Here is a 23,601-nt window from a genome sequence, read left to right as displayed (position 1 = left end):
AGGATTGCACCTTAAAACGTGATCCTTCTGGATGGTTGAAGAGACAGTTTTTCCACATTTAAAGTCAGACCCACTGGCGCCAGACATTTTGTACATCGAAGGTACTTTCTGTGGGGAGGATGAATGGTTATATGAAAATATGCATCTTGTAAATCTAGGGTGGTCATCTGATCTCCTGGGTTTAGGAGCAGCAGAATATCCTGGAGGGTCACCATCCTGAATGAGTGTTTTTTGAGGTAGGCATTTAGAGACCTTAGGTCCAGAATCGGACGCCATTGGAGAGCATTCTTTCGGATCAAGAAGAAACGGGAATAATATCCTTTGCCTCTTTGGGAGTTCAGTACCGGTTCTATTGCTCCCTTTCGGAGCATTGCCTGAATCTCCTGACGCATTTGAGATAAATGTTTGACTTCTTGATATGTAGGTGGCGTGGGAGGAGGGAATTGCAGAAAGAGTATGTCCGAATCTTATTATGTGGAGGACCCATTTGTCCGATGTTATTCTCTGCAACTGATGTAAATAGTAGGTTACTCTTCCACCCAGGGGAACATTTGGACGGGAAGGAGTAATGGAGACGAACCCCGAAGGTTGTCATTGCCTTTTATTGCTGTATTACCTGAACGACCTCCTCGTCCTTTCGAAGCGGATTTAGAATAGCTTCCAGATTCTCTCTGTCCGTATTGCTGTTGGTATTGCTGTGATGAGGAAGAATAAGAGGGGTATCTTCCTTGTTGGTATCCACCTCTATAAGATGGTTGTCCTCTCCCGAAAAGGCACCTTCCGATATTGCAACGTACCCAAGACCTTCGCCGTATCCGTGTCCTTCTTAAAACCCTGAAGGGTTTCATCTACCAGACGTCCAAACAAATCTTCTCCATCAAATGGCAGATCCAGAATCTTATTTTGGACCTCCGGTCTAAAGGCAGTGGCCCTCAGCCAACCCTGATGCTGTAAAACTGCTGCACCTCCTATGGAGCGAAAGGCTGTGATAGCGATGTCCATCGCACAGTCGATGACTTCAGCCGAAGTCCTCTCACCTTCTTGCAGAACCTTCTTCGCCTCCTGTTTGCTGTCTTTCCGAGGAGGTCGACATATGGTGTCATGTCGCACCACATCTGCCGGTCATATCTGCCCAGCATGGCAAGTGCATTAACTGCTCTGACTAGAAGAGCTGACATGGAGGAGAATCTTTTTCCTGCATTGTCCAATCGCCGTCCCTCCCTGTCTGGAGGTCCAGAAATAGGCCCTGAAGAGTTCTTTGATTTTTGTTGCGCTGCCTGCATAATTATAGAATCCGGTTTAGGATGGCCCAGCAAACACGCTCCGAGGGTGCCTTATACTTCTTGTCCAACCTAGCGAGCACAGGTGTAACCATCGCTGGAGTCCTCATCACCTTCAAGCCTTCCTCCCATACATGGGTGTTGATTGGTATGGATCTAACTGATTTATGATAAGGCTCTTTAAAGTCATAGAGGAAGCATTCTGTCTGAGTTGTCTTCATTGGCAGTTGAAATCTTGTCGCAGCTCTCTCCATCAAGTTGAAGAATGCACCAATATCCACTGGTGGAGAATCGGCCGGCCCTTGTGTGGGTGATGCCAAAGATGGGATTAGATAGTCGTCCCATTCTTTGTGGGGCTCTGTTAGCTCCCCTTCTTCGTGGTCCTCATCGTCCGTGGTAACCGGATCCTGGTGATGTTGGACTTGAGGTGTTGGTGGTGTAGTGTCCAGTAGCGACTCTCTGCTTCTGACTGGAGAAGCCGAAATAGATCGGGGACGTGAAATAGGAACTTCCTGAGGGTCTACTGATAGAGGAAACCTCTTCTTATAGTCGGCTAACATGAACTGTAAGTCCATCATCATGGAGGATGGCATAGCGACCATCTCTTCCTGAAGACCCTGTTGGTAGTTATGCTGTTAGGGGCTGTAATACTCTTCATAACCCTCTTCATCCTCATCCTCTTGACATTTCACATGAAGTTGTGATGGGCTACTGGCATATCCAAAGGGCCCCTCGTCCTCCTCTTCATCAGACTCTTCCTCCTCTAAAAGGTGTGATGGAACCAGAGGAGTAATCTTACTCGGGTAAGTCACCACTGGCGTAATCTTTTTTCTTTGTTTTTGTGGAGATCGCCGTCGACACTACCGTCGACGATGTTGTTGTCGTCGTTGACACTGCAACAGAAACATTCCTCGCCAATGACATAGTAATCGTCGTCGACGATCCCGTCGTCGGCATGGTCGTCGTCATCACTGCCATCGTCGTCGATGTCGTCGTCGACGCTACCGTCGACGCTGACGTTGTCGACACCATAACAGGTGATGGCAATTTCTGTACCTCTGTCTTCGTCACCGTAGACGATGATTTCTTCGTCAACGCTCTCGTCGGCGATCCGGTCGACGATGTAGATGTTTTGCTTTTCTCCTTAGGAGGAATAGAAGATGGTTTCCTGAAGGATTCCTTCTCAGAAGAGGCTTTCTTTGAAACTTTCTGTCCAGAAGTGTGTCCTTTGCACTCCTTTTCTTTTGGCTGAGGAGTTTTTGAAGGACTACGCGCTGAAGACCCATGAGTGGTCTTTTTTAGGGCCTTCTCAGGACCTTCTCCTGAGGAATGAGCCTGAGGAGATCTTTTGAGATCTCCTAGATGTAGAGGAGGATTCCAGATCACTATCACTAGAGATCACCTCCTTTCTGGTCTTAATTTTCTGAAGCCATATCAAAAGGCGTCCCTCACGATCTCTAAGGGTCTTGCTAGAGAAAGTGCGACATACCTTGCAATCCTTGGCTTGGTGGTCCGGGTAAAGACAATAAATGCAGTCTTCATGTGGGTCATCAGTGTAGAGCCTCTTCTTAGAGGAGGTAGCACAGGCTCTAAATAGACCCTTCTTCTCTCATCCAGACATTCTAGAGAATGTAGCTGAGAACAGGTTACAATATTCTCAAATCTAAGAGAAAATAGAAAGAAATCAAGTTCCTGAAAAGCTGAATAGCTAGAGTTTGAGCAGAGCTCAAAGGAGACTCCCTAGCACAAAGTGCCAGTTGAAAATCTGAGGGGCAGAAGGTTCTCTCAGGAGTGTTCTAGAGGGTGAGGAGCTCTGATTGGTTAAAGGAAAAGTTTGGTCCTTTTTTGCATAACAAAGGCTATGGGTTGCAAAGGGAAATGGGCCTAGGCCTATTTTCAGTTTGCTATACTGCTAAGCATTGCTTTTTTATGTACCGGAGACTCCCGTCTCGACGACAGGGAATGATACAGGTATGTGAATCTATGAAAGCTCCAATACTGGAGTAATATATGACTTCAGAATATGGCCTGCTCAAAACCTTCTCATGTGTTTGATTTAATAAACTATAAAGTTGTTCATGTATAACAGCAGCCCAGTCTATCCAAAGGAATCTATTTCGGCCTGCTGCACTGCCTAAAACCCATCTTGGGTCTGTTTGACCGCCACACTCGCCAGCTGATTGTTCAAGCCACTGTTCTAGCCAGGCTGGACTACTGTAATGTGCTTCTCCTATGATCCAACAAGTCAGTGATGGGCTGCAGCATGCTAAGAACGCAGAAGCTGGTGCACTATTTACCCTCCCTAGGCATTGCTCCATCTCCGGCCTTCGGAGCCGTCTTCACTGGCATCCGATAGAGCAGAGAATTCAATTCAAAGCACTCTGTTTTACTCATAAGATTCTTACGGGCTCGGGTCCTGCAGTTTTGGGTGAGCTACGTTTTTTTCCCTACACCCTGACGCATGATTTAAGATCAGCCAGCCTCTATTTGATACAAGTTCCCCGATTCCTCAGATCCAGAGCCGAGGGCGTTCTTTTTAGGTGCTAGCTCCGGCTCTCTTGAACTCCTTGCCGTTGTCCATCAGAAGCATCCCCAACAATCTGACTTTCAGAAGAGCGGCTAAGACCTGGCTGTTTCGCTTCCTCTCTGATCTTCCTCTCTCGGCTGCTAGTGCTGGGACATCCCTTTGCCGGGATAGCCATGCGCTCTAGATATGTCTTAAAATAACATAACATAACATAACAAAGCGTGCACATAACAACTGTCTTCCCTCTTTAGTTCACTACTGGAATTGTTGTCAAGATGGGGAGAAAAATTAAAGGTTCAAAATTCATGTTTGAAAACTATCACTTTTTAAAGTAATACTTCTCAATTCACTTATATAATCTGATGTACAAAGGTGAAAAGGTTCTTCATGTTAATTGAAAACACTTTTTGAATTTTGAAGAGACTTTGTCATATTTTACACTTTTGCTACAGCATGTCTTTGAAAATGAAGGTTCCTAAAGATAAGGTCCAGGACTCCCTAGTTACTTCCTTCCATATAGTACTAATTAAACTAAAGTAATGAATGCTTGCCTGTTTATTTAGCATAGTTTTAGGTCGAGCCTGTACAGCGTATGCCCTGATCTGTGAGGCATGCTGTAATGGAGTATAGCCTTAGAGCCCCACCCACTGTCCCCCATATTTGTCATTAGCTTGTATCATTATTCTTCATAAATGCGGGCTTCTGATTCGTTCATCGGCTTATGAGTCCCTCCTTAGTACCGCCTTGTCTTCATTTGTAACCTCACATGAGGATTGACTCTTATACTTCGTTTGTGACACTGTACCTCTTATTTAGTCTGTGAGCACTATTTTCTTTAATGAGTTTCACCTACTGAAGGCACAACATGTTTTCCTGCAACATTTAGCACACTATGCTAGTTTTCACTTTCCAAGCAGCTCGGGACAATGGTGGCCGCTTCTTTGAAATGCAATAGGTCTTGCATTTACAAGATTTTGACCTTCTGGCATTGTAAATGACAATGCCTTTTATTTGTGTGTTAGTTATCAAAACAGACAAATAAAAAAGGCATTGCCATTTACAAATGTGGGACCTATTGCATTGCAAATGCTTGCTATTCTTTGGCTGAGTTGAATATACAGCAGCCCAGTGCTGCTGTTGACCAGGGGACCGATGAAGAAGTGGCACAAGGGCATTTTACTGAACATAAATATTAGAAGAAAGAAGAAGCAGGTAATGGTCATGCGTTAATATAAAAAAAAATAATTACGTTTTTTGTGGGAGATGTCCACATGCATATTTTCAGTTACGGAAGTGGCAATGACGTTGTATGTGTGCTGATGGCCTGTTACTGCATGGCAGATATTTGGTGCGTAATAGATGCGTGCAGCAGTTTTAAACAAAATGTGCAGAGTGAGGTAAAACACCATGAACGTAAAAAGCGGCAAATTACGCATGTAAAATATTTGTGTACTTACAGTTGTCTGGAGCAAAGTATATGAGATACTGTAAACACTTTTGATTTGTTCTGCCAATTTCTCCGGGCAATTGCTCTTAATGAAATAATTGCACGTATTTGTAACCTACATACAAAGGAAGTAAAAACAGCGTTAGTATTTTTAAAACAACTTATAATATTAGCAGTAGCAGCATTAGTATTTTGAAAACAACTTATAATATAACCAGTAGCGAGTGAGGATATCAAGTATACTAACTAGAGAATACTAACATTGGTGAGTTACAGAAGCGTATGCAAAGAGAAAATGTTAAAAAAGAGGTAATACCAGCTGGTGAGCCATGTTTTAAGGTATTCGAAGTATTTAGTGTGCAGTACACATTGTGAAGCAGTGACACAATAAGCAGTTTTAGTTGAGATGTAGGCTTAAGCAAAGTATTTTGTTGAAAAACTAAATGCGGTGCAAAAGAGTAAAATAAAGAAGATATAAACAGGTGAACTAAACTGTAAGTGAAGTGCAAAGCAGCTGCTGTGATGCGTGTTAGTGTAGCATACATATATGTATGCACCATAAAATAGCAGTTTTAATTAAGATTTGCATTAAAAGGCTATAATTTTGCGTCAAAACAAAGTATACTAGCTAGACAAGAAAGTAAGTAGAATACGAGGTAGTGTAATAAAGTGCAGTATGTAAAGCAGAAAAAATGGTGAGTAACGCGAGCAGTAGTTTGTATGTTAAATGCATTTTTGGAGCGAAAGGTTTTTAAAAGCAAAGGAGTATTGTAATGGTAAAAAAAGCAACGGATACAGAAAAACTTAGAAAAGCAAAACGTATCTGTAAAGCTGTGCTATATTGCTATCACATAATAAAGTGAACAGGCATATAACTTGTTATGTAAAAAAAAGTGTTTATATAAAAAGACAACATTTGTAACATAAAGTAAATAACACTGTGGAAAAGTATACAAAATACGTTAAACAAGCTTTAAATTAAAAAGCTAACATTGGCAATATATACTAAAAGAATGGTAACGTAAGTAAATTAAGTATAGGAAAAATCAAATTTATTAAAACTTACTTGTTTAAAAGAACTTGTAGAGATGGACATATAAGGGTTCAATGATGTATAGGACAGTGTCGCTGTAAATGTTTGTGAATGTTTACGGCGTCCCTGTTGAATAGAAGTCTTAGAGCAAAGATAGCGATCTTTAGGAGTAATAAAATAATAAAACACATGTGGCACAGGAAATGCATGGTAGTGTGTGAAAATGGCTAAGGGCTAATATCGTGAGAAATTCAAATGTAGAAGATGCTATGTTAAAATTAAAGTATGGCTTTAAGGCACGCTGTACAAAGATGCTAATAAAGCGCGTTTTTGCCCGCTTTTAAAATGCGCGCAAAAGCAGTATAATATAAAGAAGGAAAACTTGTATATTGTAATGTGGTATGCCGTATTAAGCAAAGGACAATGCAACAGAAGATTGCATTAATTGTATGAATGCTTTACCGCAGTGAGCAAGGTGACAAACCTAATTAATAAGATGCCACTAATTGCATGTAACAAATTAGATATTGCTCATCAGAAATTATACATGCCTACATTCTGTACCATCACATATAAGCATAACACAAAAGATATGAAAGGAGTACAGGTGTATTTTAATGATTTATGGTGTGCTAATGTTTGCAAAAACTATACTTATTGATATTAACAAAATGCCACTAATAACGTGATTGAAAGGCTTTTATATACAAGCTCCTAAAAATAACATGTAAACCACAAGGCCCAATAGAGAAACTTTATTTACAAGCTGCCATATATGACGTGATATGCACAAGGCTTTATAAAAGGACATTTTTTTTTTACAAATGACATTAACAAGTGTGTGGAAGCAAGGGAAAAAATATATTTGAAGCTATATGTGCTTATATTTGACAGTGACTTTAACTGTAAAAGAAGCCTTTGCAGATATACTTGAGGGCTCCATTTAGCTTTAATGCAAAGCTAAGCTCGTTAGATGAGTGTTAACGACAAAGACAATGTGTGTTAATGGGGCATGCTAAAAAGAAAGAGCGTTAATGTGGCATCAAAGGCATGCACATTGCTACTGCAACCTTAGCGAATGCAACTGAACACATTTAGGGCGCATGGCTTAAAAAGCGTGCGTTCACAGGTCATGTTTTAAATGTTTTCAAAAGCGGCATTAATGGCATGCACATGGGCTATACTGTAGCCTCAGGATGGACACATGTCTTTGCGTGTTTGCATGTGTGTGTATATGTATATGAGTGTAGTTATGTGTGTGTAGCTGTCTGTGTGTGTGCCTCTCTATATGTGTTTTTATGCATGTGTGTACAGTACGCACATGAAACCATATGTGCTCCTATTATCTACTACCATATCTAGGCATAGATGCCATTAACTGTACAAAGCACAAGGCCTACCACAGAAAACTTTCTTCACGAAAAGCCACATATAACATGCTAAGCAGAAGGCCTATTTTAAATACTTTATTTAAAAGAATGTACTAACAAGTGTGTGGAAGCAAGAACGAATATGCATTTAAAGTTGTATGTGCCTACATTTAACAGGCCCTTCAATAAGCTAAGCAAACATTTGCAAATATGCCTACGGCCTCCATCTAGCCTATTCACTGCAATTGTATGCGGTATAACTAACTTTTTTCAATGGATAGCGTAATACGTAAGCAATGCAAAAACATAATACATAAGAAATGCAAACACATGCCGCAGCTTTTAATTATACTTATTTTAAACATGAGACGTAAAGTGCTAAACAAAGAAAAAGTGTTATAAGTTGGCTCCAGCAACAGAAACACTTCCTTTGTAGCTATCAAATGCTGAGCAATAAACATGACCCCAGGAAAAACCGCGATAACATGGCGCTACGTTAACCCATTTGCTATTTATGAGGTGCTAACTAAAATGAACAAATAGGAAATGGGGCGCCAGTTGTACGGGCCTACATTGTGTGCCTCTAGTTTGTCAGCAGTTTAATTAAAGCAGCAACAAATGTCAAAAAGCGCATACCGAAACTAAAAGTAGAACTTTTATGCAACTGAAAGCGCATATGAAACAGTAAAGCAGCGTTTTAATGCAGGCACAACAACTAAAAAGCATTACTAAGTATTATTTCAAAAGCGCACAAAAACTAAATATGTACATACCACAAAAACACAGACTGCATGTATATTTATGTTTAATACCGCACCGGTAGTAGTACAAAAATATAAGCTTCCATTAACACGCGTATAGAAGAAGAACGCATGCTAAAGAGAAAAGGTGTTAACGCAGCATTAAAGGCATGCACATGTCTCGTATTGCAACTTTAGCAAATTCAACTGAACAAATTTAGGGCGCATGGCTTAAAAAGCGTGCGTTCACAGATCATGTTTTAAATGTTTTAAAAAGCGGCAATAATGGTGTGCACATGGGCTATACTGCAACCTCAGGAGGTACACGTGTCTTTGCGTGTTTGCATGTGTGTGTATATGTATATGAGTGTAGTTATTTGTGTCTAGCTGTCTGTGTGTGTGCCTTTCTATATGTGTTTTTATGTATGTATGTATGTATTTTGTATATGTATGCATTTTTGTGTCTGTGTGTAGCTCTGTGTGTGTGGCTTTATGCATGCAGAGCATTAAAAGTAAGATGGGGCTAAAAAGGCTCTCTTGCTGTGTTAATTTGTATTATTTGTTTATTGTAGACATTTTGGAAGGAACTGCAGCTTGCCATGTGCAGCAATACAACGTGCAGACATATTCTGCTTTTGCAAAAAAAAACTGTAATATTTAGCATACTGCTTAACAACACATTTTGTTAATATAGTTTTGCTTTTTTTTTGTAGTTAAATATATGCAGCAATTAACATTGCTGTTTCCTTTTCCAAGGTGCTTAAAATAGGAATTGCATATTTATATGCAGACCTCTAATATGCAAGTATAAATAAGCATAATGCCTCAATATGTAGCAGTAAAAAAGGTGCGAACGCTTTTTGAAATATAATCGCCAAAGAAGTGCTAATGCGGTATCAAAGCTTTGCACATAAGTAGATTGCAGCCTCAGCTAATGCAATTGTACACATTTAATGTTCATGGCTTAAAAATAGCGTGTTTAATATGTTTAAAAGCGGCATTAATGGCGTGTACATGGTCTGTACTGCAACCTTAGAATCTACGCGTTCAAGTACAAAATAAAACAGTACACACATGAAACTATATGTCCTCATATTATCTACTACGATATGAAAGCATAACGTAAAAGACAAGTGATATCAAAAAAAGGAGCGTGTGTTTTAATGTTTTATGCATGCCAGTTAGCAAAACCTGTTACAAGACATTTACAAAATTCCACCAACAACGTACAAAGCAGACGTTTTAACAAAGCAACTTTATATACAAGATGCCATTAACTGTACAAAGCACAAGGCCTACCACAGAAAATGTTATTCACAAAAGCCACATATAACATGCTAAGCAGAAGGCCTAATTTAAATACTTTATTTAAAAGAGAGTACTAACAAGTGTGTGGAAGCAAGAAAGAATATGCATTTAAAGTTTTACGTGCCTACATTTAACAGGCCCTTGAATAAGCTAAGCAAACGTTTCCAATATGCCTGAAGATGGACGCTAGGCTAACGGAATTGCTGTTTCCGAGGTGCTAGCAGGAAGGGAACAAATTAGAAATGTGGCGCCGGTTGTATGCGCACACATTGTTTGCCTCTACTTATTTTAAACAAGCAACTTAAAATGCTAAACAAAGAAGACAAAGTGTTTTAAGATGGCGTCAGCAACAGAAACACTTCTTTTGTAGCAATTGGCGCCAGGCTAACTGAATTGCTGTTTCTGGGGTGCTAGCAGGAAGGGAACAAATAAGAAATGTGGCGCGAGCGCCAGGCTAACTGAATTGCTGTTTCTAAGGTGCTTGCAGGAAAGGAACAAATCAGAAATGTGGCGCGGGCACCAGGCTAACTTAATTGCTGTTTCTCAGGTGCTAGCAGGAAGGAAACAAATTAGAAATGTGGCGCCAGTTGTACGCGCCCATATTGTGTGCCTTTACTTATTTTAAACGTGCAACCTAAAGTGCTAAACAAAGAAGATGAACCTAATTGGAAGCGCCTGTATTGTCTGCCCCTAAGTTGTTTGTTTGCTCTTTAACTTTTAGCCGTATAAATTAAAGAAAAACTATGCGCTCCATTTTAATGTTTTAGACCACACTAGTAATCTCAAAAAAGGTATAAACTGATATTACGCATGTACAAGCAGAAAGCGTGTTAACACCGCAATACTAAGTTGCGTGCATATTAAAAATTCCCAACTTATGTTTTTAAAACCATGCGCAGAAGTGTTTACAACAAAGAGAACGCATGTTAACGCAGCACAACAAAAATGTCAATACGGCATGAAAGTCGTGCAAATAGGCAGTACGGCAAAGTAATAACAACCATGCGTATATTAACATGTTTTGTTTTTATTAAAAGCACGCTAAGCAGTGTGGCAAATTCACATGCCACGCATATATTATTATGTTTTATGTTTTATAGCGCACTAATAATAACAAATAAACTGCATGCACATTATGCACTACTAAGTAAGTAAATGCGCATAAAAAAAGGACACGTTCACGTCATGTTGACATTATGCGCTACTAAGTAATGTTTTTTTAGAAAACCGCATAAAAAAAGGACACGTTCACGGCATGTTGACTAACTACATTAATTAATGACGCCGCCGTACACGTTCAGGGCTGGAGACGTTCACAGCTCACGTCTACAAAAGCGCGCGTTCACAGCCCATGTCTCCAAAACCGCGCGTTCACACCTCATGTCTCCAATGTGTTCAGAAGCTCGTGCATCTCTCCTGTCCCACTTCGCTAAGCAAGTCGGCAACAATAAGTCTTGCTTACGCGAGCAGCGCATGGCGCTGCATCGCTAGGCGAGACCTAAAAACAATCTGGCTGAATGTGTCTCACATGACATGGGGCCACTTGACAACTTTGCATTGGCAGGCAGGGTGAGAAAGACAAGGTGTAGTGTGAACTGCTCTGGTGTGGGGCCTGTAGACATACTAGGGGGTCCTGGAAGGGCATGATAATATGAAAGAAAGCAGATGATCAGAGAGTGGTTGCTGGTGCTGTGTAGCATAGCCATCTCACTCTCCATGTTATCCTGGACACCATTTTCAATCTCGGTTGTTTATCTACAAATCATTGTTATCTGGCCTTAAAGTCTAACTAGTTCAGTGGAAGTGGGCCAAGACTGCTATAGCAAATAATGCATTAGGATGTCACACACAAGCCTAGAAGTGGCAACAGTGCCTGTAATGACAAAGTGCAATAGCCCTACTCCAAAATGAAGGATACATGTCAGAATTTCGTTGGGAGTGAGAGAAGAGGCACAGGGTGGATGCTAAGAGCTGGTGAGATTACATTGTGGGTAAAACTGGGTATGTGCATGAGGTGTGGTTTATGCTTTAAGCATTTTTGTGCTACATGCGCCGAGGCCAGAGACCAGGTGTGAGGAGATGTGGACACTGGCTTGGTGGCTAAATCATCATGATTTGGGTGCAGGAAACATGCATTGTTACCCCAGTTTCCACACTATAGTAAACTGAGTAATCTAATACAACCCACAGGGAGCGGCACCTCTGGGATGGCGGAGGAGTCTCACCCCACTGCCTTAAAACAGTGCAAAGTATTTCAGTTGCACTGCAGCCAGGTTGCTAGGGTGTGGCGTGGGCTGGGCTTCCCTGATGTCGAGGCCTGAGGAGGATGGTGACTGCACCTTAGGTGCACCTGACGGTTTTGCCAACTGTCTCGGGCTGGCCAAACCGCCATGCGCACTTTGCATGTTCTCACAGGCTGTATTGTACAACCTGGGTGGAGAACAATCCCAGCCTCTCTGTCCCTCTCTGAGCTCCAAGCCACAGCACTCAGACCAATCAGAAACACAGCTGTAAGGTTGCTTTGTGATTGGCAGGGGATTCTAGGAGGCTGTGTGCTTCCTGGTGGAGGAGAGGCACCGTCTGGTGATGACCAGGTAAGTTTTATTTTCTTGTTTTTTTTCCTACACCCCCCCCCCCCCCCCCCCCCCCAGTTTCCTTCACCCCCACTACCTTAGCTTACATACATTTTGTTAGCTAACTGTTGTCTGAAGATGGGCGAGTAAATTATGGCTTGAGCCAGATGTCTGATTTTTGGTTAAGAAGGGACTGGACAAGTCCAACTTTTTTCTATAAGACGTTTCACAATTTTTTTCATAACAAGATAGGTCAATTGAGAAAACATTTTCTCAATTGGAGTGATAAATCACTTTTGTTTTTAGTATTCTAATTTACTATTGGGCCATTTGTATATATGTCATTTTCAGAATGCAGCTGTTACATGTTTAAATTGCATAGAAGTCTCTGGCTTTGCACGTACTCTGGATCTTTGAGCCAAATTAAAAAAATTGGCTCAGGCTTCTCTCTAGCTCAGCTATGCCTCTAAGTTTCTGTCCTGTCTGTTTCTTGTGCTCTTTAGCATATATGGGCAAGAGCCAAAAAGAGACTTCCGGAGCAAACTAATTAGTGAGACTGGCATGAATACAGGCAGTTCAAGCAGTGCCAGGATTTTTGAGGCCCAGGCAAGACACATTTAGGGTCCTCTGGAAGAAATGTTGAATTTGTTATGCATTTTCATTTAATTCCACACCTCGGGATGCCACACAATATTCAGTTATACATTAAACTTTCAGAAACAAGGATGCACAAAATCAGTGAAAAGCTAAAACTTCTCATCCTCCACCAGCTAGGAAATACTTGAGCAACCATTAAGCATCGTTTTGTCTTGCAACATATTATGTGGAATTCAGTGTCCTACCTGCCTGTTCCTTCCATTTCAGGAAACACAGGTAAGGATGACTTTTCACCACTGATCACTACCTGCGTATGAACAAGTATGAGATATCTTCCTGCATACTATTGACTTTTCACCTCTGCAAGTGAGATGCATTCAGACATGTATGAGATTCTTTCTCGTGTGCTATTTGTAATAAGTTGATGGTGCGGGATCCCAAACCATTTCGCGTCTGTATGCCAGAAAAAGAACCAACGCAAAGACAGCAAATGGGGCAGACCACTGCGAAGAATGGTGCGTCTGCTGTCGAGCGCCTCCCTTACACCCTCACGCAGCAAGAAGGGGAACGAACAAGCCACATATCGTGTGGAAGACACCTCAACGAAATATGAGATGGTGGAGACATACATAATATCCTTCACAGAAGAACTCAAGAGACAGAGAAGGCCACAGCCCAGGTGCACCCTGAAGATAGCTTGGTGGGAAGTAAAGGCGGTCATCGAAACTGGCGCCTCTATTAACTTCATGGGGGTTCAGCAGTATAATCAACTGCGGCCCAGGCCCAAGCTGAAACAGTTCAAAACTAAGATCTTCGCTTACAGAAGCACCACACCCCTGCCACTACGAGGAAAGATGACTGTGCCAATCAGGTCAGAGGACAACGAGATCCTAACCGACGTCCATATCATCGACCAAGAGGCTGAAACGCTACTCAGCAGCCATGCCGCCTAAGACCTGGGCCTAGTCATGTTCGGGAGAAGTGTGTGGGTGAACCAAATGGAGGAACTGCTGAGCCAGTTCACAAGCCTATTCAAGGGACTCGGACTCATCAAGAGAGCTCCAACCAAGCTCCACATCGACCCAACGGTCATCAGGACAGCCCTACACCACAGGCAAATCCCTTTCCACCTCCGGCAACTAGTAGAGCAGGAACTACAAAAACTAGAAGAGCAGAGAGTCATCGAAAAGGTCTCTGGGCCCACCCCGTGGGTGTTACCTATGGTATTGGCAGAGAAACCATGCCAGCCAGGAAAGATCAGGCTGTGCATGGTCATGTGCCTCCCCAACAAGGCCATCCAGCGAGAACGCCACATCACTCCAACGATAGATGACATCGTGGCTGGCGTCAACGGGTCCCGGTGGGTCTCTAAGTTGGACCTGAACGCGGTGTACCACTAGCTGGTCTTGGCTAAAGAAAGCAGATACATCACCACGTTCAACACCCATCTGGGGCTGCGACGATACAAGCAACTTAATTTTGGGATATTCTCCAGAGCAGAGGTATTCCAGGACACAGTGCGAGAGATCCTAACAGGCCTGCCATGGGTACAGAACTTGAGTGATGACATCCTCATCCACTCCACCACCGCGGATGAGCACTATCGACATTTGAGGACTACGTTGAAGCGACTCGAGGAGCATGGCATCACCCTACACAGAGAAAAGTGCAAATTCTACCAGAAGAAGACAGAGTTCTTCGGATACCTCTTCAACCAAGAGGGAATCCAAATGGACCCACGGAAGTCCCAGGCCATCAAGAACGCACCGGCCCCCACGACAGTGTCGGAAGTACGAAGTTTCCTCTGGATGGGTACGTACTGTGGCCGCCTCATCCCTGACCTGATCACCGTAGCAGAGCCCCTCCAGAACCTCACTCGCTCCGATGCCAAGTGGAGGTGGGGACCGCAAGAAGAAGCAGTGTTCAAGGAATCAAGAATGCTCTCCTCGACCACACTACGCTGGTGTATTTCGGCACTTCCAAGGACACAGAGCTACTTGTCGAAGCCAGCCTGGTAGGTCTCGGTGTGGCGCTCACCCAAGAATGGGAACCCGGTAGATAGGCCGCGTTGCCCTATGCCAGCAAGTCTCTCTGGTTCACCGAAAAGCACTACGCGCAGATCAAGTGGAAGGCCCTCCATTCGGTGGGTGTGCAGGCTCTTCCACTGGTATATCTGCGGCCAGCCCTACAAGGTCGTCATGGACCACCAGCCACTGGTACCTCTCTTCAAAGGGTCGGCACCTCATCGGCCCCTAAGAATGGAACGATGGGCCATTGGACTCCAACAATATGAGATTTACCGACCAGGTGCCAAGAACGCCGTTGATTTTATCTCTCAATATCCTGCTTCCAGGGAACACCAGGAAGAAGAGCCGGAAGTTGAGTCACTCAAGGCCCATTTGAATCTGATTTCGATAGCCGCATTCCCAAAAGCGCTAACCCGGTAATCGCCAAAGTGCGTGGCGCTGTCCAAGGAGGCAACTGCCTTGCAAAATGTGGAAGATCCAAAATGAACTGAGTGTGACACAAGATGGAACCCTGAGGCGAAGGTCTTGCATAGTCATCCCAGAGGCCCTCCAGCACAGCGTGACACTGTTAGCCCATGGAGGACACCAGGGGGTTCAAAAAATGAAAGCCAGAATGTGCGGAAAAGTCTGGTTCCCAGGATTGGAGACCCGGGTGAAAGAGATTGTGAAGAGATGGCCAGTAGAGGCGGCAGACCCGAGAGCAGAGGACGGCCCGGGACCAGGGTTCGATTCCCGGCGCGGCAGGGTCGTGGACCAGGGTCAGCGGACTCGATTCTCTCGCCTCGGTGCCCACTCTGATCAGCGATCACACTCGGCAACTCTGGGCATTAGCTTGCCTCATCTTCACTAACGGCCCCACCAGACCGCCGAGGATGCCTGGTCTCACCCTGGAGATACCCATTAAGGGACCATCTCTCAGGGAAGCCAGGAAGGGTTTCGCAGCGGTCGAAGCGCCTTGGGACCCTACGGGTAAGTAGTGCGCTATATAAATGCCAATACATTTACATACAGTATGCCAGTCAACCAGGGCACCAAATCGTCTGGCACCCATTTAGATGGAAGAGCATGGGAATGCCCAGTAGGAGAAGGTGAGCATCGACTTCGGGATTTTCCCTGATGGCCGAATGACCCTGATCATGGTAGACAACTTCTCCAAATACCCTGTAGTAGAAGTCGTCAGCTCCACTGCATTCTCTCAGGTTGCTCCGGTGTTCGAGAAGATATTTGCAATGTTTGGGTGCCTGGAAGAGATCAAGAGCAACAACGGGCCCCCATTCAAAGGAGGAAAATTCCGATACTTCCTGCAACACCACAGAATCCAACACCGTCGTATTATCCCTCAATGGCCACAGGCCAATGGGAAAATTAGAAAGTTCATGAGCACTCTCATCAAGATTCTGCCCATTGCCATAGCTAAGAATGCAGATTCGGAGCACCAGCTCCAACTGTTCCTCAGGGAATATCGAACCATGCCACAGAGCACCACCCTCCAAGCGCCGAGGGCCCTAACGTTCAACAGCATACGTCAAGATACACTCCCCGTCTGCTCCGGATGGGCTTCGCCGCCCTACAATGAGAGAGAAGCTCTCGAACGGAAGGAGAAGCAGTGTGGGACTTACTGCAGGTAACAGGAGGGCTTGTTGGCCCCCTAAGAAACTTTCAAGCAAAGGGAACTTCATCCTCATACCAGCCTTATGCCAAGAGGCACGTTTGCACAGTGGTGGTGGAAGGGGTTATGGCTTCTGAAGTCCTCCCAGCAATGATGCTCAGTGAGACTTAGTGGAGGTAACAGGAGGGCTTGTTTGCCCCGGGACATAGCAAGAGCTGGCCCTGGGGGAGGGAGGTGTCCTTGGCCATTTATGATTCTAGGAGGGGGGCTGTCCGGCCCCCCTCCTTTCTTAATTTTGCCCTGGGGAGGTGGTGGTTCCCAGGGCTGCAGGAGCTGTGCGATCCCCAGAGAGGTCCCAGGGGAGATGGGGCCGGGGGTCCATGGGGCTCTCCTGCATTGTTTTAGCATAAAGCCACGTGGAGGTGGTGGTCCCGGGAACAGCGGGAATTCCATAAGGGGTCCTTTCCCTCATGCATGCTTAAAGAATCCCCAGGGAGGTGGTGGTCCCTGAGACATAATAAGCCACAAGAGGGGGGCCCATGTGCCCACCTACGTTTTGCATAATGCTCGGGACCCAGCCCCCGCAGGGCGATAATTGACAAAGCACAGGACCCAGCGTGACTCCTGCTGACATTTTCTTTTTTTTACAAAAAATGCTTTTTTGCCCTTGCAGTCTGCCTGTGAGACCCCCCCCCCCCCCCTTAAAGAGGCGAAGGGGGTCATCAGGGTGCTTCTACCCGCCTCCTTTTGTTTTTTTCTGTTTTTTTCTGTGACTCAGTTCAACCGAGTTATAAGATGCCTGCCAACACTTTATGGTCTGAAGTGTTGGTAGGCATTCAGATCTCAGCATAAGATCGGGAGGGGTCGCGGATCCTCCACATCCCTAGATATACAACTGAAAATTTCTTTGAATTCCTCTGCAACTACTGAACAGATTTACACCATTAACAAAAAGGGTGCTTTCTGGACCAACCTGTACATTTTGTGTAAATCCGTTCAGCAGTTTGGGCTGTAGCTGTAATAATTTACAAAAAGGGTGACCCGGTGTCCCTCAGAACCTGGGTATGTAATAGTTTAACAAAAAATTGGTTCTGTTGGGTAAGACAGGTTATTTTAACAATGCTCATAGATGCAAATGAAAACAAATCAGCTCTCTGATACAGGGACTAGTGTTTAGTGAGAAATCAATTGCTCAAAACACAGAAGAACAAAGTTATATGGTCAAAGTGTTGTATTGTACATATTAATACATGATTGCTTCTATACAAAACTGAATTACTTCATTCGTGGATTAATTATACATACATAGCAAGACCGTCATAAAACTTTGTGACTTTTTGTGAAGGAGTGCTCAGTGAACATGATAATATATACAGTGTGGGTTTTACCTATGGTATTGGCAGAGAAACCATGCCAGTCAGGGAAGATCAGGCTGTGCATGGTCATGCGCCTCCCCAACAAGGCCATCCAGCGAGAACGCCACATCACTCCAACGATAGATGACATCGTGGCTGACGTCAACGGGTCCCGGTGGGTCTCTAAGTTGGACCTGAACGCGGTGTACCACTAGCTGGTCTTGGCTAAAGAAAGCAGATACATCACCACGTTCAACACCCACCTGGGGCTGCGACGATACAAGCAACTTCATTTTGGGATATTCTCCAGAGCAGAGGTATTCCAGGACACAGTGCGAGAGATCCTAACGGGATTCTCAGGGGGTCGCAACTCGAACTACCTTGTTAATACTAATAAGGTAGGTCGCAATATGCGACCCCCTAGGAATTGCTAAAATCACGGGGATGGTGGCCTGCTGGGGTCAGTGATGTAATTTTAAATGTCATCAGTGATGTCACTGATCATGTCATGAGTGATGTATTATGTGATGTAATAAGCAGTGCATTGCGGGGGCCCGAGTTATAGTTCACTCAGCTAACTATAACTGCTGAGTTTTGTACGAGTTAAATGTCAGCCAAATTATAATGTCCCTGAAACCTGTGGTTGTATCAGTGAATATCTAAGTTTTCTTTTAATACTAATTCCTAACTATAACGTTCCTGAATCCTGTGTTTTTTCAGTGAATTTCTAAGATTTTCTAAATGCTAATTACTAACTATAATGTTCCTGAAACCTGTGATTTTTTCCAGTGAATTTCTAAGGTTTTTTAAATGCTAATTTCTAACTATGCCTACATAGGCATGACATACAGAAAGAGGAAGGAAGGCACAGAAAGAAAGAAGAGAAGTGCAGAAAGAAGCAAGAGAGGTACAGAAAGAGGCCTAATTCAACTGTAACATTCCACAAACTCTTACAAAGTGACCTAATCAATAATCCTTCTCCCAAGATGTCTTAAACCTCACTTTTCTCTTGAAGGTTTACTATTCATTGGCAGCTCAGAATGTAAGGCCTCCAAATGTAAAACAGCAATCCTAAACATATCACTGTTATAAGTCTCACCAAGTTTGTGAAGGTATGCATGCATGCGTGTTTTTATCTAGTTACATGTAATATAAAAATAACATACAAATACTTGAATACTGGTGTTTCAAACAGCATACTCTGTAAATCTGTGTACGATAAGGTGTATGAATTTTTTTCTGCTCATAATACAGGGCACATAGGCATTCGTTAGGATATTTCAGGGACTCCATAACACCTACATAATTAAGACATGTCTGCCTGTGCGGCCGAATGACAGAGCAGAACTGAGAAGATTTGACCACATACAGGAGAAGCTACCCGCTTTTTAAGCTGTCATTTTCAGATGCATAACACATGTGAGAATACATGTACAAGGAGGCAAATACCTCAGTCAGAAGAGCATGCAGACCTTTAAACTTGCCAGCTTGCACTTCCCATTTGGGTACAGAAAGAGGCAAGAGATGTACAGAAAGAGGTAAGAGTAGTGCAGAAAAAACAAGAGAGGTGGTGATAGAGTTAGAAATGTGCAGAAAGAGACAAGAGAGGTGCAGAAAGGCAAGAGATGAACACAAAAAGGCAAGAGAAGTGCAGAAAGAGGCAAGAGAGGTACAGAAAGAGGCAAGAGATGTGCAGAAAGAAAAAAGAAGCACAAATAGAGTCAAAAGAAGTACAGAAAGAGGCAAGAGAGGTGCAGAAAGAAGCAAGAGCAGTGCAGAAAGAAGAAGGAAAAGCCCAAAAAGAGGCAAAAGAAGTGCAGAAAGAGGCAAGTGAGATACAGAAAGAGGCAAGAGAGGTACAGAAAGAGGCAAGAGATATGCAGAAAGAGGAAAGAGAAGCACAAAAAGAAGCAAAAGAAGTGCAGAAAGAGGTAGGAGAAGTGCAGAAAAAAGGCAAGAGAGGTGCAGGAAGAAGAGTGAGGTATAGAAAGAGGCAATTGAGGTACAGAAAGAGGCAACAGAGGTACAGAAAGAGGCAAGAGAAGTGCAGAAAGAGGCAAGTGAAGTGCTGAAAAAGGCAAGAGAAGTGCAGAAAGAGGCAAGAGAAGTACAGAAAGAAGAGAGTGAGGTGCAGAAAGAGGTCAGTGAGGTATAGAAAGAAGCAAGAGAGGTGCAGAAAAGAGAATGTGGTACACAAAAGAGGCAATTGAGGAGCCGAAAGAGGCAGGAGAGGTACAGAAAGAGGCAAGAGAAGTGCAGAAAGAAAAAAGTGAGGTGCAGAACGAGACAAGAGAGGTACAGAAAGAGGCAAGAGAGGTACAGAAAGAGGCAAGCGATGTGTAGAAAGAGGAAAGAGAAGTGCAAATTGAGGCAAGAGAAGTGCAGAAAGAGGCAAGAGAGGTACAGAAAGAAGCAAGAGCAGTGCAGAAAGAAGCAAGAGAAGTGCAAAAAAAGCAAATGAAGTGAAGAAAGAGGTAGGAGAAGTACAGAAAGAGGCAATAGATGTACAAATCGAGGCATGAGAAGTACAGAAAGAGGCAAAAGAAGTGCAGAAAAAGGCAAGAGAGGCGCAGGAAGAAGAGTGAGGTATAGAAAGAGGCAATTGAGGTACAGAAAGAGGCAACAGAAGTACAGAAAGAGGCATGAGAAGTGCAGAAAGAGGTGAGAAGTGCTGAAAAAGACAAGAGAAGTGCAGAAAAAGGCAAGAAAGGTGCAGGAAGAAGAGTGAGGTATAAAAAAGAGGCAATTGAGGTACAGAAAGAGGCAACAGAAGTACAGAAAGAGGCAGGAGAAGTGCAGAAAGAGGCAAGAGAAGTGCTGAAAAAGACAAGAGAAGTGCAGAAAAAGGCAAGAAAGGTGCAGGAAGAAGAGTGAGGTATAGAAAGGGGCAATTGAGGCACAGAAAGAGGCAACAAGTACAGAAAGAGGCAAGAGAAATGCAGAAAGAAGAGAGTGAGGTGAGGAAAAAGGTCAGTAAAGTATATAAAGAGGCAAGAGAGGTGCACAAAAGATAGTGAGGTAGAGAAAGAGGCAGGTGAGGAGCAGAAAGAGGCAGGAGAGGAACAGTAAGAGGCAAGAGAAGTGCAGAAAGAAAAGAGTGAGGTACAGAAAGAAGGGTGAGTTGCAGAAAGAGGCAAGAGAAGTATAGAAAGTGTAGAAAGAGGCATGAGAGGTACAGAAAGAGCCAAGAAAGGTACGGAAAGGGAGAGAGGTGGGGAAAGAGTGCAGAAAGAGACAAGAGAAGTGCATAAAGGCAAGAGATGACCACAAAAAGCCAAGAGAAGTGCAGAAAGAGGCAAGAGAGGTACAGAAAGAGGCAAGAGATGTGCAGAAAGAAGCAAGAGCAATGCAGAAAGAAGAAAAAGAAGCTCAAAAAGAGGCAAAAGTAGTGCAGAAAGAGGCAAGTGAGATACAGAAAGAGGCAAGAGAGGTACAGAAAGAGGCATGAGATGTGCAGAAAGAGGAAAGAGAAGCGCAAAAAGAGGCAAAAGAAGTGAAGAAAGAGGTAGGAGAAGTACAGAAAAAGGCGAGAGAGAGGTGCACGAAGAAGACTGAGGTATAGAAAGAGGCAACTGAGGTACAGAAAGAGGCAACAGAGGTACAGAAAGAGGCAAGAGAAGTGCAGAAAGAGGTAAGTGAAGTGCTGAAAAAGGCAAGAGTAGTGCAGAAAGAGGCAAGAGAAGTGCAGAAAGAGGCAAGAGAAGTACAGAAAGAAGAGAGTGAGGTGCAGAAAGAGGTCAGTGAGGTATAGAAAGAGGCAGGAGAGGCTCAGAAAGAGGCAAGAGAAGTGCTGAAAAAGACAAGAGAAGTGCAGAAAAAGGCAAGAAAGGTGCAGGAAGAAGAGTGAGGTATAGAAAGAGGCAATTGAGGCACAGAAAGAGGCAACAAGTACAGAAAGAGGCAAGAGAAATGCAGAAAGAAGAGAGTGAGGTGAGGAAAAAGGTCAGTAAAGTATATAAAGAGGCAAGAGAGGTGCACAAAAGATAGTGAGGTAGAGAAAGAGGCAGGTGAGGAGCAGAAAGAGGCAGGAGAGGAACAGTAAGAGGCAAGAGAAGTGCAGAAAGAAAAGAGTGAGGTACAGAAAGAAGGGTGAGTTGCAGAAAGAGGCAAGAGAAGTATAGAAAGTGTAGAAAGAGGCATGAGAGGTACAGAAAGAGCCAAGAAAGGTACGGAAAGGGAGAGAGGTGGGGAAAGAGTGCAGAAAGAGACAAGAGAAGTGCATAAAGGCAAGAGATGACCACAAAAAGCCAAGAGAAGTGCAGAAAGAGGCAAGAGAGGTACAGAAAGAGGCAAGAGATGTGCAGAAAGAAGCAAGAGCAATGCAGAAAGAAGAAAAAGAAGCTCAAAAAGAGGCAAAAGTAGTGCAGAAAGAGGCAAGTGAGATACAGAAAGAGGCAAGAGAGGTACAGAAAGAGGCATGAGATGTGCAGAAAGAGGAAAGAGAAGCACAAAAAGAGGCAAAAGAAGTGAAGAAAGAGGTAGGAGAAGTACAGAAAAAGGCGAGAGAGAGGTGCACGAAGAAGACTGAGGTATAGAAAGAGGCAACTGAGGTACAGAAAGAGGCAACAGAGGTACAGAAAGAGGCAAGAGAAGTGCAGAAAGAGGTAAGTGAAGTGCTGAAAAAGGCAAGAGTAGTGCAGAAAGAGGCAAGAGAAGTGCAGAAAGAGGCAAGAGAAGTACAGAAAGAAGAGAGTGAGGTGCAGAAAGAGGTCAGTGAGGTATAGAAAGAGGCAGGAGAGGCTCAGAAAAGAGAATGAGGTACAGAAAGAGGCAAGTGAGGAGCAGAAAGAGCCAGGAGAGGTACAGAAAGAGGCAAGAGAAGTGCAGAAAGAAAAGAGTGAGGTGCAGAAAGAGGCAAAAGAGGTACAGAAAGAGGCAAGAGGTGTGCAGAAAGAGGAAAGAGAAGCGCAAAACAAGGCAAGAGAACTGCAGAAAGAGGAAAGAGAGGTACAGAAAGGAGCAAGAGCAGTGCAAAAAGAAGCAAGAGAAGAGCAGAAATAAGCAAAAGTAGTGAAGAAAGAGGTAGGAGAAGTACAGAAAGAGGCAATAGATATACAATAAGAGGCAAGAAAAGTCCAGAAAGAGGCAAACAAAGTGCAGAAAAAGGCAAGAGAGGCGCAGAAAGAAGAGTGAGGTATAGAGAGAGGCAATTGAGGTACAGAAAGAGGCAATAGAAGTACAGAAAGGGACAATATAAGTGTAGAAAGAGGCAAGAGAAGTGCTGAAAAATACAAATGAATGCCAGAAAAAGGCAAGAGAGGTGCAGGAAGAAGAGTGAGGTATAGAAATATTCCATTACGGTACAGAAAGTGTCAACAGAAGTACAGAAAAAGGCAAGAGAAGTGCAGAAAGAGGCAAGACAAGAGCTGAAAAAGACAAGAGAAGTGCAGAAAGAGGCAAGAGAAGTACAGAAAGAAGAGAGTGAGGTGAAGAAAGAGATCAGTGAGGTATAGAAAGAGGCAAGAGAGGTGCAGTAAAGATAGTAAGGTACAGAAAGAGGCAAGTGAGAAGCAGAAAGAGGCAGGAGAGGTACAGAACGAGGCAAGAGAAGTGCAGAAAGAAAACAGTGAGGTACAGAAAGAGGCAAGTGAGGTGCAGAAAAACACAATAGAGTACAGAAAGAGGCAAGAAAGTACATAAAGAGGCAATAGAGGTGCAGAAAGGGGCAGGAGAGATGTAGAAAGGGGCAAGAGACGTGCAGAAAAAGGCAAGAAATGTAAAGGAAGAAGGGTGAG

This window comes from Lissotriton vulgaris, chromosome 5 (genome assembly GCF_964263255.1).
Source record: "Lissotriton vulgaris chromosome 5, aLisVul1.2, whole genome shotgun sequence".
NCBI lineage: Eukaryota > Metazoa > Chordata > Amphibia > Caudata > Salamandridae > Lissotriton > Lissotriton vulgaris.
This window is presented reverse-complemented; position numbering follows the sequence as displayed.